The sequence below is a fragment of the Hydra vulgaris genome, chromosome 11 (assembly GCF_038396675.1).
Source record: "Hydra vulgaris chromosome 11, alternate assembly HydraT2T_AEP".
In the NCBI taxonomy this organism is placed as follows: Eukaryota; Metazoa; Cnidaria; class Hydrozoa; order Anthoathecata; family Hydridae; genus Hydra; species Hydra vulgaris.
In genome coordinates this window covers 23085708-23098281 of record NC_088930.1, presented here as the reverse complement: position 1 = coordinate 23098281, position 12574 = coordinate 23085708, and the positions used below count along the sequence as shown (strand labels likewise).

Sequence of the window (12574 nt, the reverse complement as noted above, 5' to 3'; positions counted from 1 at the left end):
GAAAAATAAATCCGCTTTTTGCTCTTACAAATGGCGGATTAAAGTTGTAAACAAATACTGCTGACTTTTCTTTTCTTAAATGAAGTAAATATACTTTAAATTGAAATACTTATTATATTAAAGTGTTCAGCGGAAAGTAGAATAGTTATAAAACAATAAATTATGATTCCTTAATTTGTTTTCCATTAAAAGAGAATTAAGTTTTGAATAGAAAAGTTAAACGACAGGCAATTTTAAAGCATTTTTGTGATTTAATAAAAACAGGCTCATAAAAAAACTTTTATTAGTACTATATAATTATTAAGAACTTGTATTTGAGTTTTCTTTAATTTATTGGCAACTTTTGACTTGCATTTTTCACTTTTATTCCGCACTTTGGCTTCAGCTTTTGCCCTTTTTACACATATAAACAAAAAAAAAGGGCTTCGTTTTTGTCCAAAAAAAATCCCGCAAGTTAGACATCTAGTTTATATAATATATCATTGGATTTAATACAACAATTATAATAGAAACGCGCTTTTTTTTAAATAAGTATTTTGTTATACAGAATCACTTTTACTTGAAATTTAATTGGGGCAATATCTCCTTAATTTTGCATTTTTAAAGCGTTTATATGCCGTTTTATAAAAGTTTGATAAATAGAAAATAAGTCTTCTGTTTGTAAAACAGAGATGACATTATAGCATGCCAAAATGGTTGATTTGCGTGGGTTCAAAATCTTTCCTTTACGCACTTACAAAAATAATAACACCGTTAAAAATTTGTTGGGCATATGTCATGATAGAGATACTTATGTTATTAATGTGCTTAGAATTAGTTTAAGTCTGCGCATTAAAGAGAAAACTTTCTTTGTTATAAAAAAATTTTTACACGCAAACTTTATTTTTTTTTAAATTAACGGGGAAAAAGTCTTAATATGCTGAAAAACTAAAAAAAAAACAAATCGGTAGAAACTTATTAAAAACGAAGTTTTCCCCGACCCCGTTTTTTTTTATTATTTTTTTTATTATAAAAATTATGAATATAAAGCGAACTTAAAATAAAGCGAAATTACCACGACTAGTATTTAAACTTTTTGAGCCGATGGTTATAAATAAACACATTTCAAGAAGAATTTTATTTTAAATATATATGGACTGGTACTAATATTCTATCCTCTGATAAATAGTATACCGAATCGTTTAAAGTTTTTTAAAGTTATTTGTATTAGAAATTTTTTGTATATCTCAAAAAAGTATACTATGAGTATAGCTTTCAGGGTTAGGGTTAGGGTAACTTTACTAAGTTTTTTCCAAAACAATTTAATTAAGACAAGGAAATATTAAAATAGTTTAAAAACAAAAAAATATGAAAAGACTATTAAAAATTAATAATTTTTTCATGATAAATAATCGAAATGACAACAAAAAATTAAATAATTACTTGAAACAAATATTTGTGAATACCTTGTTTTTCATACTCTGCACACTTCGCTTTAACTTTTTGTAAAGGATCAGTTTAACCAAATGGGTTTTTCTATGAAGGGAGTGTAAATCGTAAACTTTAGATACTTTTAATTTTTAGAAGCATCAGCAAGGGTGTTTACTCTTACTTCTTGAGACATTTCAATTTTATCTTTATGTAACTGAATTGTCTCACTTGTTGTTAAACCATGCATTAAGTTTTGGCTAAAACTCACGTTCGTCACTGAATCGAAGATGCTTATTCAAGTCTGCAACATTGATGTTATATATATGTTTGCAAGACACATTTATAACAGCACACAGAGGTATTTTCTGATTTAATATACATCTTTTTTTATAGTATCTCAATGAAGTTTTTTTGTTTAATTACTAGGAAATACTATTGCATTTGTCATTTCTTGCTGTTCTTTTATCTTTGCAGTTGTTGTGTAAAGAATGTTGACAACACTAAGTTCTACAAAGCACGCATCTAAATATATATATGTTTATATATATATTAATCTACATGTATATATATGTATATACATTTATATATATAAATATATATATATATATATATATATATATACATATATATATATATATATATATATATATATATATATATATATATATATATATATATATATCATGTATTTATTTTTATTTAATCTCGTCAAAAAATCAATTATATATATATATATATATATATAAAAATCATGTATTTATTTTTATTTAATCTCGTCAAAAAATCAATTATATATATATATATATACTTATATAAATATATATATATATATATATATATATATATATATATAAATATATATATACATATATATATATATATATATATATATATATATATATATATATATATATGTATATAAATATATATATATATATATATATATATATATATATATATATATATATATATATATATATATATATATATATATATATATATATATATATATATATATATATATATATATATATATGTATATATATAAATGTATATATATATATATATATATATATATATATATATATATATATATATCCCTGCCAGCATTCTATATGGGACCTATATGGGTCCTTTATGGGCTTGTACATGGGCCCCTCGAGGAGTGCCCATCTGGGGCCCATGAAAAAGTGTCCGCGGGGCGCAGATGGGCCCGATATGGGCAACCCAAGTGGGGCCTATATAGTTTTTTGAAAACTTTGTACGAATTTAGGATAGTATGTTATAGTGGTCCCAAAAAGCATTTATAGTGGGAAAACAGTAAATAATTTGACTAAATAGTTTTTTATGCATTTACTCAACCAAGTTTGCTTCATATAAACATTATATTATAGCTAGATTATACAGAAGATCCAGAAATATGTCATGTATCCTAAAAATAAAACTGGTTAATCACACGAGTACATATAAAAATTTTGACCCTTTTAATTAAACACATATTTTAAAGTTTTTTATTACTCAATAATGGCATCGTGGATACTTCTCGATGACATTACAAAGTTACTGAAAGCAAGATAAAACTGTAATTATGTACAATGCTGCAAATACATCGAAGCACCATAAATAATGAAATAAGACTGCAAGTTTAATAGAAAGCATAATATTTGTTCACCAAATAGTAAACTCAAAAAACTCGAATGCATTTAGCACCACAATATACTAAATCAAGTTTGCATCATATATAACAATATATTACAGCTAGATTATGCATAAAATCTAGAAATATTACAACTAAAAAGTACTCTAAAAACAAAAGTTGTTAATTACACGAGTGCATAAAAAATATTGTACTATTGACTTTATGAATTTACATAATGAAACACATACCCTTATATATAATATTTTACAGCTCAATAATGGCATCATGGATACTTCTCGATGACTTTATAAAGTTATGACTTTATAAAGTTTATATAATATGATAAAACTATAATTATGTACAATGCAGCAAGTACATTGAAGCACCAAAAATAATGAAATAAGACTGTATATTTAAAGCAACAGTCCAGCCAATTTCAAGTTGATGTTAATTTATAGTGTTCGCTTTAATAAGCATTATTGGAAACTCATTTTTTGTTTATAAACTGCTCGTAAGTGAAAAAATGTATTTTTCTAACGTAAAATCTAATTAATATTCTGGTTTAGTGACGTCACTAAACCAGAATATCAAGTATAGGACAGCGTAAATGCTTTGCTATGCAGCATGCATTGGTCCGTTTTCGTCTTTGCACGTGTTATTGACATCACGGATTAGAATACTAGCTATTGTTGTGCACTCGTTGGCTACAGATTTATTTATAATTTGCATATTTCAACAAAGTAGTTCCTTAAAAATATAACTTTAGAAAAAACAAATAACAGATAATCAAAATAATTTTATAGACACAATTCTAATAAAATGACAGTCAACTTAAAATTGGCTGGACTGTCACTTTAATGCTCAATACAATTTGTATCTATTACTCGTAAAGAAAGCATAATAATTGTTCATAATGAACATTGAACAATAAAACGAAATAACAGTATATATCTGCATGTGCACGTAATAAGATCAAGTGCTAATCTGCATCAACACTATTTGTTTTCTTTTGTTATTCTCTCTTATCTCCTTCTGTGCGACCACCGTCCCTGTCTCTGGCACCTCCCAACCATTTTCCCACTTGTTGTTCAACATCTTTTTGGTTACAGTCCCTTCATAAATGGTAACACGCTTAAAGAGGTAGTCTAGAAAATTTTAAATTTCAGTGAAGTAAAACTATTCAAGTGTTAGATTAATGTAATGTAATTTAAAACAGAAATAATTATTTCTTTTAGTGTCATCACCAGACCAGATCGATAATAAACATTTCAAAGTTTGGTTATAAATATTACTTTTTGGATGACCTTGAATTAAAAAGTAGTCGTTAAAAAAGCAGCCATTATCTTGTTTTCGTTAGCATATTACATCTTTTTTGCATATTCAAAAATATGCGCGTGTGTGTATATATATATATATATATATATATATATATATATATATATATATATATATATATATATATATATACATATATATAGTATAATTAAATTATAAATGTCTGGATTAGCCATTCAAAATTACAAATTATGCCAAGGTAAAATGTTACATCAATATATTAATTAATATTCCGTAACTTCAACAATGCAGAATTTATGTACACTCTTGTTATGAGAAATTTAATTAACAAAACTGACCTTGTGAGGTTTGGTGGGCTGCATGGATAATTCAGCAGCAGATATTGTCTTACTAAATTCAGTGGGGGGTGCTGGAGGTAAAAATTCAGTTTGCCGGTCAGATAATTTATGACATTTTTTCTTTTTTTTTGATGAAATTTTTGAACTTGTATCACTATCACTGTTAATATCATCTGCCGGTGCAATAATTTTCCAAAAAGAACAATGTGTTTGTGAAAAAATGAGACGGTACAGAAACTTGATACAAAGCTAGTTTAGTGATCAAATCAATTCTGCTATAGTTTTACTAATTCGGTTAACAAACCTTTTGCCTTGTCAGTTATTTTATAATAGCTCTAATGTATAATTTATACGACACTTGAAAAATGCCGACTCTCTCGATACCATGCGAATTGCAATATATAATTACATTAACCTTTACCACTGGCCTATGGTAGTAACACGTTTGTAGGTTTTAAACTATACAGCACATAAGAAATAAACTTTAAAAAAGTAAATCAATTTAGTTTAGACTCTGAATTTATCATTGTATGCTCTGTAATATATTACTTCAATTAGTTAAATTGTAAATTTTATGTGAAATACATCACAAGATTTCTTTTATATAATATAAATGCAGAAATGTACCTTTTACGTCTTTTACCATCTTCTTCTCGATCTGTCTGCAAATCAGACGAATATTCAGCTACTTTACATTTTTCCACCGCTCTCTGATACGTAACTAAAATTATTGTAAAGTATACCATGCATGCGTTTCATTTCTATAAAATTTTATATTTATATTATTATATAATTAATTTAACTGCAATTTATAAATAAGTACAAAAAATTTGTATCACTACGAAAAATTATTCTGTATTACACATTTCATTAATAAACTATATATACAATATTACTACATTCAGTTATGTAAACCTGCTTTTCCAAGTGTTCTAATTTTGTACTTATTCCAATTCTTATTGGGATTAGCACTGGTCTGCACTAACTTCGAAACCTTATGTTTTGCCTCAGTGTCGGGCCAGAAACACTCATCTTCTTCTGCAGAAGTAAATCATTCTACTGGAATGATGTCTACTGTTCCGTAAGTTTCGAATTCAACAACTTCAAACATTTCCTACTAAAAAAGTTTAGTTCAATTCACACAGCTGTACCAATTATGTTGTTGCAAAGTTTATTAATTAATAAAAATTGTTTTAATATTAAAAACTATTAATTGCTGTGCAACAATGGTACTGCAATATTGCCATCTTCAAATGAGAATAAAGTATGTTTTCTGTTCAAATCCTTTATAGATATATAACTTAGTTTCTTTGATAATCTTCTCATATTATAAATTCCTAAACTTGATGACGACAAAGGATATGTAAAAAAGGGGACAGCTTCCAAAAAGTTTTCATATACAATTACTGTATCATAATTTGATGACTTCAATATATTTTGCACAAGAACAATGTCTTCATGAATTTTAAAATAATTATTGCCATGTGAAACCATAATAAACAAACTAGCTCCTTTATATTGGCCATACTGTTCGTAAGTATTTCGTGGAAGATTTTCAGGCAATGGACCTAAGTAGTGCTGTATGATGTATATGTAAATGTTTACAAATTTCCTTGTTTTCTTCAATTTTACATCTTTCTTTTTTAGCACATCGACGAAGTATTTGGCTAATAGGATTTTGTGGGCGTCTAACCAGTTTTTTCAATTGCCCTAAATAATTTTCAAAAGGAAATGCTGCCACATTATCCAAACTGACATACTTCCTACAGTCATTTACTACATGAATAATTGAAGGTACATTATATACAAGTTCAGGCGACCCATATATAATATCAAAGTTTTTCACAAAAGTTAATAGCAGGTTTTCAACATAATCACAAAACTTATTACACAACTTTGGATTAAGTAAAAATGTCATAGACAAGCTTAACAGTAAGAAATTACGATAAACATTATCAGAAACCAACTTAAATAAAATAGTAGGTCCAGTATATAATAAAAATTGGCGCAACTCTGTTGCCTTCCATTGTTGGTACTCATACATTGTTGGTACTCATATTTTTTAAGTGATATAAGTTTTTCAGATATTTTATTAACTGTGTTAGCAGACAATCTATTTTTTAAATCGTCCTTGATCCATAAAGATATGATCCGCCTAACTATTCCCAAGCATACAAGGTGCATGTAATTAAGAGGACATTGTGTAACAAGTCCTACTGGCAATTCAGTTAACGGTGAAAGTGTGGTATGGTGATCTTCATCTTTTTGCATGATAAAGTCCGCATCAGTACGTAGTGTTGAATTTGTATCGAGAAACATCATTCTATATTTCAAATGGACCCCTTCTTGTATACAGCGATCACAGTCATTGTAACCGCAATGTCTTTTTATACATTTAATAAATGCTCTAGCTGGGGCGTCACAAATTATTGCATTTATAAATATGTCATGTCGTTTTCCACGGTTTTCTAAACCTTCCGACAGAGACTTCATTTTAAAAATAAAATCATTTAAATATTTTTCTACTGATGTTGGCTTTGTCTTGCTTGTATAATGTCCAATAATAAAAACTTGTTTTTTAGGTAATTCATTTACATATCCGAGTATTGGCCAAAGTTGCGTATTTGAACTATGAAAGAGTGGAATGCCGTCAACATTTATATTTAAAGATAGTGCAGAAATGTCTGATAATGTCGATTCATTTAATTGCGATAATGCACTCAATAAGGCAGTGTTTACTCCAACATAATAGTATGATCCACCAGCTCTGGCGATGATATTAGAAATCTTCTTAGGTGTTTCCATCAAAGTGCGTTCATCTTAAGGAACATTTAAACCTGCCAACCATAGGATATGCAATAGAGCTGTTACTGCAGTAGTAGAAATATTATGTGTAACTACCCACGTAGCTAGCTGATCACGAATATCACATTTACAAACATTCTCTTCATCATCGCTACAGCCTACGAACTTGTCAGAATATTCACTGAAGTTGGATTCATTGTCGCTATTGTTTCCATCAGTAAGACCATACGTACTTCCTTCACTATTAAATAATTGGCTTTTACTTTCAACATCGTATTGCAATGATACATCTGAATGATTATTATCTATCTTTTTGGAATTTTCATCAATTTCATTTTCATCCAATATGCAAGAACGTATTTCTACATCTCCACTGGTCATTATATTATTAACTGATTCATAACACAGACCTAAGTCATTGTTAATGTCGGGCTCTTCATTACGCTCATTCACACTCTTTAGTAACTCATCCACTGCCCTTCTCACTCGCCTCCTTTTTGTTCTTTGACAACATTCAAAATTTTTGGTCATATTCTATAAATATTTAACTTAGATAATAAAAAATTTATCACAGTAAAATGTGAATTCACAAATAAAATATATTATTAAAAATTTTATGACGACATAACCAACATATTTTATGATCGATGGCATCTCGGAAAATTGTTGAAAGCTTAAATTGAAATTATTTAAAGATACCGGATAATTAACTTAATGCATTATATTACTTACCACTAACCAATAAATTAAAGCCTAATAATTACATCAGTACAAGTACTAGTAAGTTATTTTCTGTCCTTTTATCGTAAAATAATATATTATACAAGCAATGACGTTTAGTAAATATACTATTTTCAAAACAAAACATTAGTACATACTAAATGTTCGCTGTTTTTTTCAAAATAATTTGCTAATTAATATTTCACTATAACTATAGCTTTGCAAATTGGCGCAATTAACAAATTCCCGATGCATAATATACAAATTCATAATCTAGCTGCCTTGGATCAACTGAACACTCGAAATTAAAACAAGTTTTAAATGCTATTTTATTATATTCCAATTAAAATAAATGACGGAATACGAAAATTATATAATAATAATAGTAAATAATGAGTTCCGTAATTTTAATAATTTGCCCATATGGGACCCATATAAAATCGTATGACAAGCCCACATCAAGCCCATGCCCGAATGCCCTTGCAATCCCGGGATACAACCCATCTGGGCATGCTGGCTGGGATATATTTATATATATATATATATATATATATATATATATATATATATATATATATATATATGTTTATTTACATATATGTACACAAACATATATATGTGTATATATATATATATATATATATATATATATATATATATATATATATATATATGTATACAACCATATATATATATACATATATGTACAGATATAATGTCGTATATGTGTGTATATATATATATATATATATATATATATATATATATATATATATATATATATATATATATATATATATATATATATATATGTGTGTGTATATATATATATATATATATATATATATATTTATATACAACTATATATGTGTACATATATGTATATATTTATATACAACTATATATGTGTACATATATGTATATGTATATATATATGTATACTTTTTTATTCATATATATATGTTTGTATATAAATATATATATATTATGTATATATATATATATATATATATATATATATATATATATATATATATATATATACAAACATATATACAAACATATATACATATATGCAGAGCCGGCTCGCGGGTATTTCTTAGTGTGTGCAAAAAAAAAAAAATGCCGCCTTAATTCTTCATTAGCCTTTTAAAATATCAGAGAACAACAATCGACTTAAATGAATGAAATTTTCATCTTCATAGTGTTGATCGGGCAAAAGTTGCCCTAACAGCAGTTTATAACCTTTATACTTTTATATTTAAAAATATAATATAAAAATACATCTTTAAATCTCAATAAAGAGTCACTCTAATCAAAGAAAAAATCATTATTCCAAATTGGAAAAATAAGTAAACTCATATTAACTTCTGGTATTTATCATTAAATTCAAACACTATTGACTACTTTTTTATACATATAAAAAATGAAAATATAATCGAATTTTTAATTTTGAAATAAAAGTATGGAAAATTCGAAAATTTATCAAAACCTAAATTATAATTTTTTTATTGTTTTGGAAGTGGGACTCTTCTGGCTTTCATTTGAGCAAATTCAAGTCTCAGCTCCCTCATATTTAATGACTTAGTTGTTTTGCTCTCAATGGAAATAATCGAAAGTCCGTTCAGCTCATCTTGACTGATGTTTGATCGTAAATAGTTTTTGATCAACTTTAGTTTGGAAAAAGATCTTTCGCCTTGACAGACAGTGACTGGAACTGTTAGTAAGATTCTCAATGCAATACAAGTATTGGGGAGTATTTCTTCAAGATCACGTGTAAATATAAATGTTAGAACATCTAGTGGATTTTTTAAATCTGTTTTTCGTGAAAACAAACAAAGTTCAGTCATCAATTCTTCACCAGAAATATCCTTTTCGTCTTTGTCGGTTAAAGTTTCTTACAACAAATTACAATTATCTCTCAATATACCTTCTTTCATGTTTGAAATATTCGGAATTTCAAATAAGAACTGAAAAGGAGACATGGTTGTTCTAAAGTCTTCAAAACGCTCCTTCATAGATTTAATGGCACGACTGAAAAGTATGTCAAAGAAATTTTTTTTAAATTTTGATCTGGAATCTAAAACAAGAACTTGGTTTGTTTCAATTTCGTCGAAAAACTTTTTTTTCTTCCTGACTCTTTCAGTTGACAGATCGGTAAACTAGAATGTTAGACCCGAAGTTGTTGCCAAATTTTTTGCCGTGGTAACGTACTCATCAAATTTAGTCTGATAGTAACTGGATTCCAAAAATGCCAGAGTAGATTTTAATACTTCAATGGAAATTTTGACATTTGATGAGCTTGACTGAATAATTTTGTTTGTGCAGTTTATTTCATTCAATACATCATGCCAAATAACAATTTCACATATGAATTCCAAAGTATCCATTTTAGCAGCAATGGATTCAGCTGATAATTTTGTGGCTCCATCACACTCACTTTTGGCAACTTCACGTAACACTTCATGAATCTTTTGCATATTTTCCTTGATCGCTTTTACAGCTTTGATGTGACTCTCCCATCTTGAATCACTTAAAGATTTAACTGTAAGTGATGGACACTTCGATTCTAAAATACTCCAACGTTTTGTGGAAAAAAAGTTATAAAGGCTTTGAATAATTCCGAAAAATGTCACAATTTCCAATTTAACTTTTACAGAATCAACAGCAACAAGATTAAGTGAATGTGCTGTACAAGAGAAAAAGAGTGCTCGTTTAATTCTTTCTAAAAAATTTTTTTGTAAGCCCTTTTTTTCCCTCTCATATTTGCACCATTGTCGTATGCCTGACCTGAAGTTTATTTTCATTCAATAAAGCCACAATTTTTTGCTCCAATCCATGATCTGTAAAATTAAATTTTGTTTAAATATGTTTCTTAACTTTTAACATATATTACAGTTTTTGAACTTTGTAGTCTCCTTTTCAACTCGATCCAATTGCCAAAGCTTTCAATATGATTAACACTAATTTCATGCCTCGTTAAGTTTTGTGATAAATGCCTCCAGTCAGCAGATCCTGTTCTCGCAAGGGAAGTATCTGTAATGTTAAATAGTTTACAACAGAAACAGAATATTTTATTTACTTTTTTTGAATAAATTAGCCATGATCTAGGTACTTTCACCATTCGAAATTTTTTGGCAAAAAAAGCTTGAGCTGAAGGAGCGATTATCATAATTTCTTGGGTAACTGTTTAATTGACGGTTTACAGGGCCATTCATAACTATTTCTTGAATATTATGGTTTGTAAGAGTCTGAGGCCAATCAGAAATTTCTTCCCATGTACAAAAAGGGAGCACGCCAGTTAAATAATCTCGACTCTCGATCGAGAATCGAGTTTCCCTCGAGAATCGAGTTTTACTCGATTCTCTGTTTTGGTTTGATTCTTCACCTTCCATCTCGATTTCATGTACTCTGATCTCATTTGAACTGATTTAAATGGCAAAGTTTTTATATCAGAATCATTGTTGGGGCTATAAATTGTTTTTGAACTTAAAAAAGTATCTAGTTTAGTTTGGTTTTTATCATGTTCTTCCTGTTTCTTTAGCCGTTTCAGATGATACTGAAAACCGGACAACTTTTTTCTTTTATCCATTTTCAAGGAATTTAATAACAATAAAAATTATATAAAGTTTCTCCCTTTTAAATAAAATTTTTAATTAAAAACTCGTTAGACAATATTTAATACTTTCGTAATTATTGTTAACCATATTATTAAAAAAAAAAAATTACCAACATGTTTAAACGACTGATCAACTATAATAATAAAGCTATTATGATAAAAACATTGAAAACCCGCCAATTGAGCCTATGTGAGTAAAAGTGGACCAAGTCCAATTTTTTTCAAATGACCCTTATGTATGAAAAACTGCTAAAAATTTGCTATATTTTTAGAGCAAAAATGGACCTAGTCCATAACACATTTATTTCTTATTCAACAGAGGGCAGCACATTTTTACTCTAACAATGAATCACCAGGTATAGAGAGTAATAGTGGACCAAGTCCATTGATAGTGCTTTAATGTAAGAAATCAAGATTCAAGACCACATAAACTACACATTTTCTTAGAATTATTATTATTATATTAGAACAAGAATAACATTTGTACAGGTAAGATGCTTTAAAAGAATATCTGATTATGGTTTTATATTAATATAGTGAAGTATACAGCACTTTCACACTTTATAAAGTGACAAAACTGAAATAGTTTGGTGAGCGATAATATAAGATTTATTCAATTGCTCTCAGCAGGAATATAAATATTGATTTGTTAGACAGTAGATATAATGGTCTGTCACTACCAAAGTTACAGCCTCTTTAGAAAGGTCTATTTTGTGGCTATAATAACATCTAGCTAAGGGAGCACTT

General features: G+C 27.7%; 1 long non-coding RNA gene across 1 annotated transcript; it reads right to left on the bottom strand.

The window, feature by feature from the left end:
* Window positions 1–5310: 5310 nt before the first annotated feature.
* LOC136087217 (uncharacterized) lies at window positions 5311–5728 on the bottom strand. Its single transcript, XR_010641633.1, has 2 exons — window positions 5599–5728; window positions 5311–5404 (listed from the first exon to the last, which is right to left on the bottom strand). It is a non-coding gene; the product is annotated as an uncharacterized LOC136087217 (long non-coding RNA).
* Between the last annotated feature and the right edge of the window lie 6846 nt (window positions 5729–12574).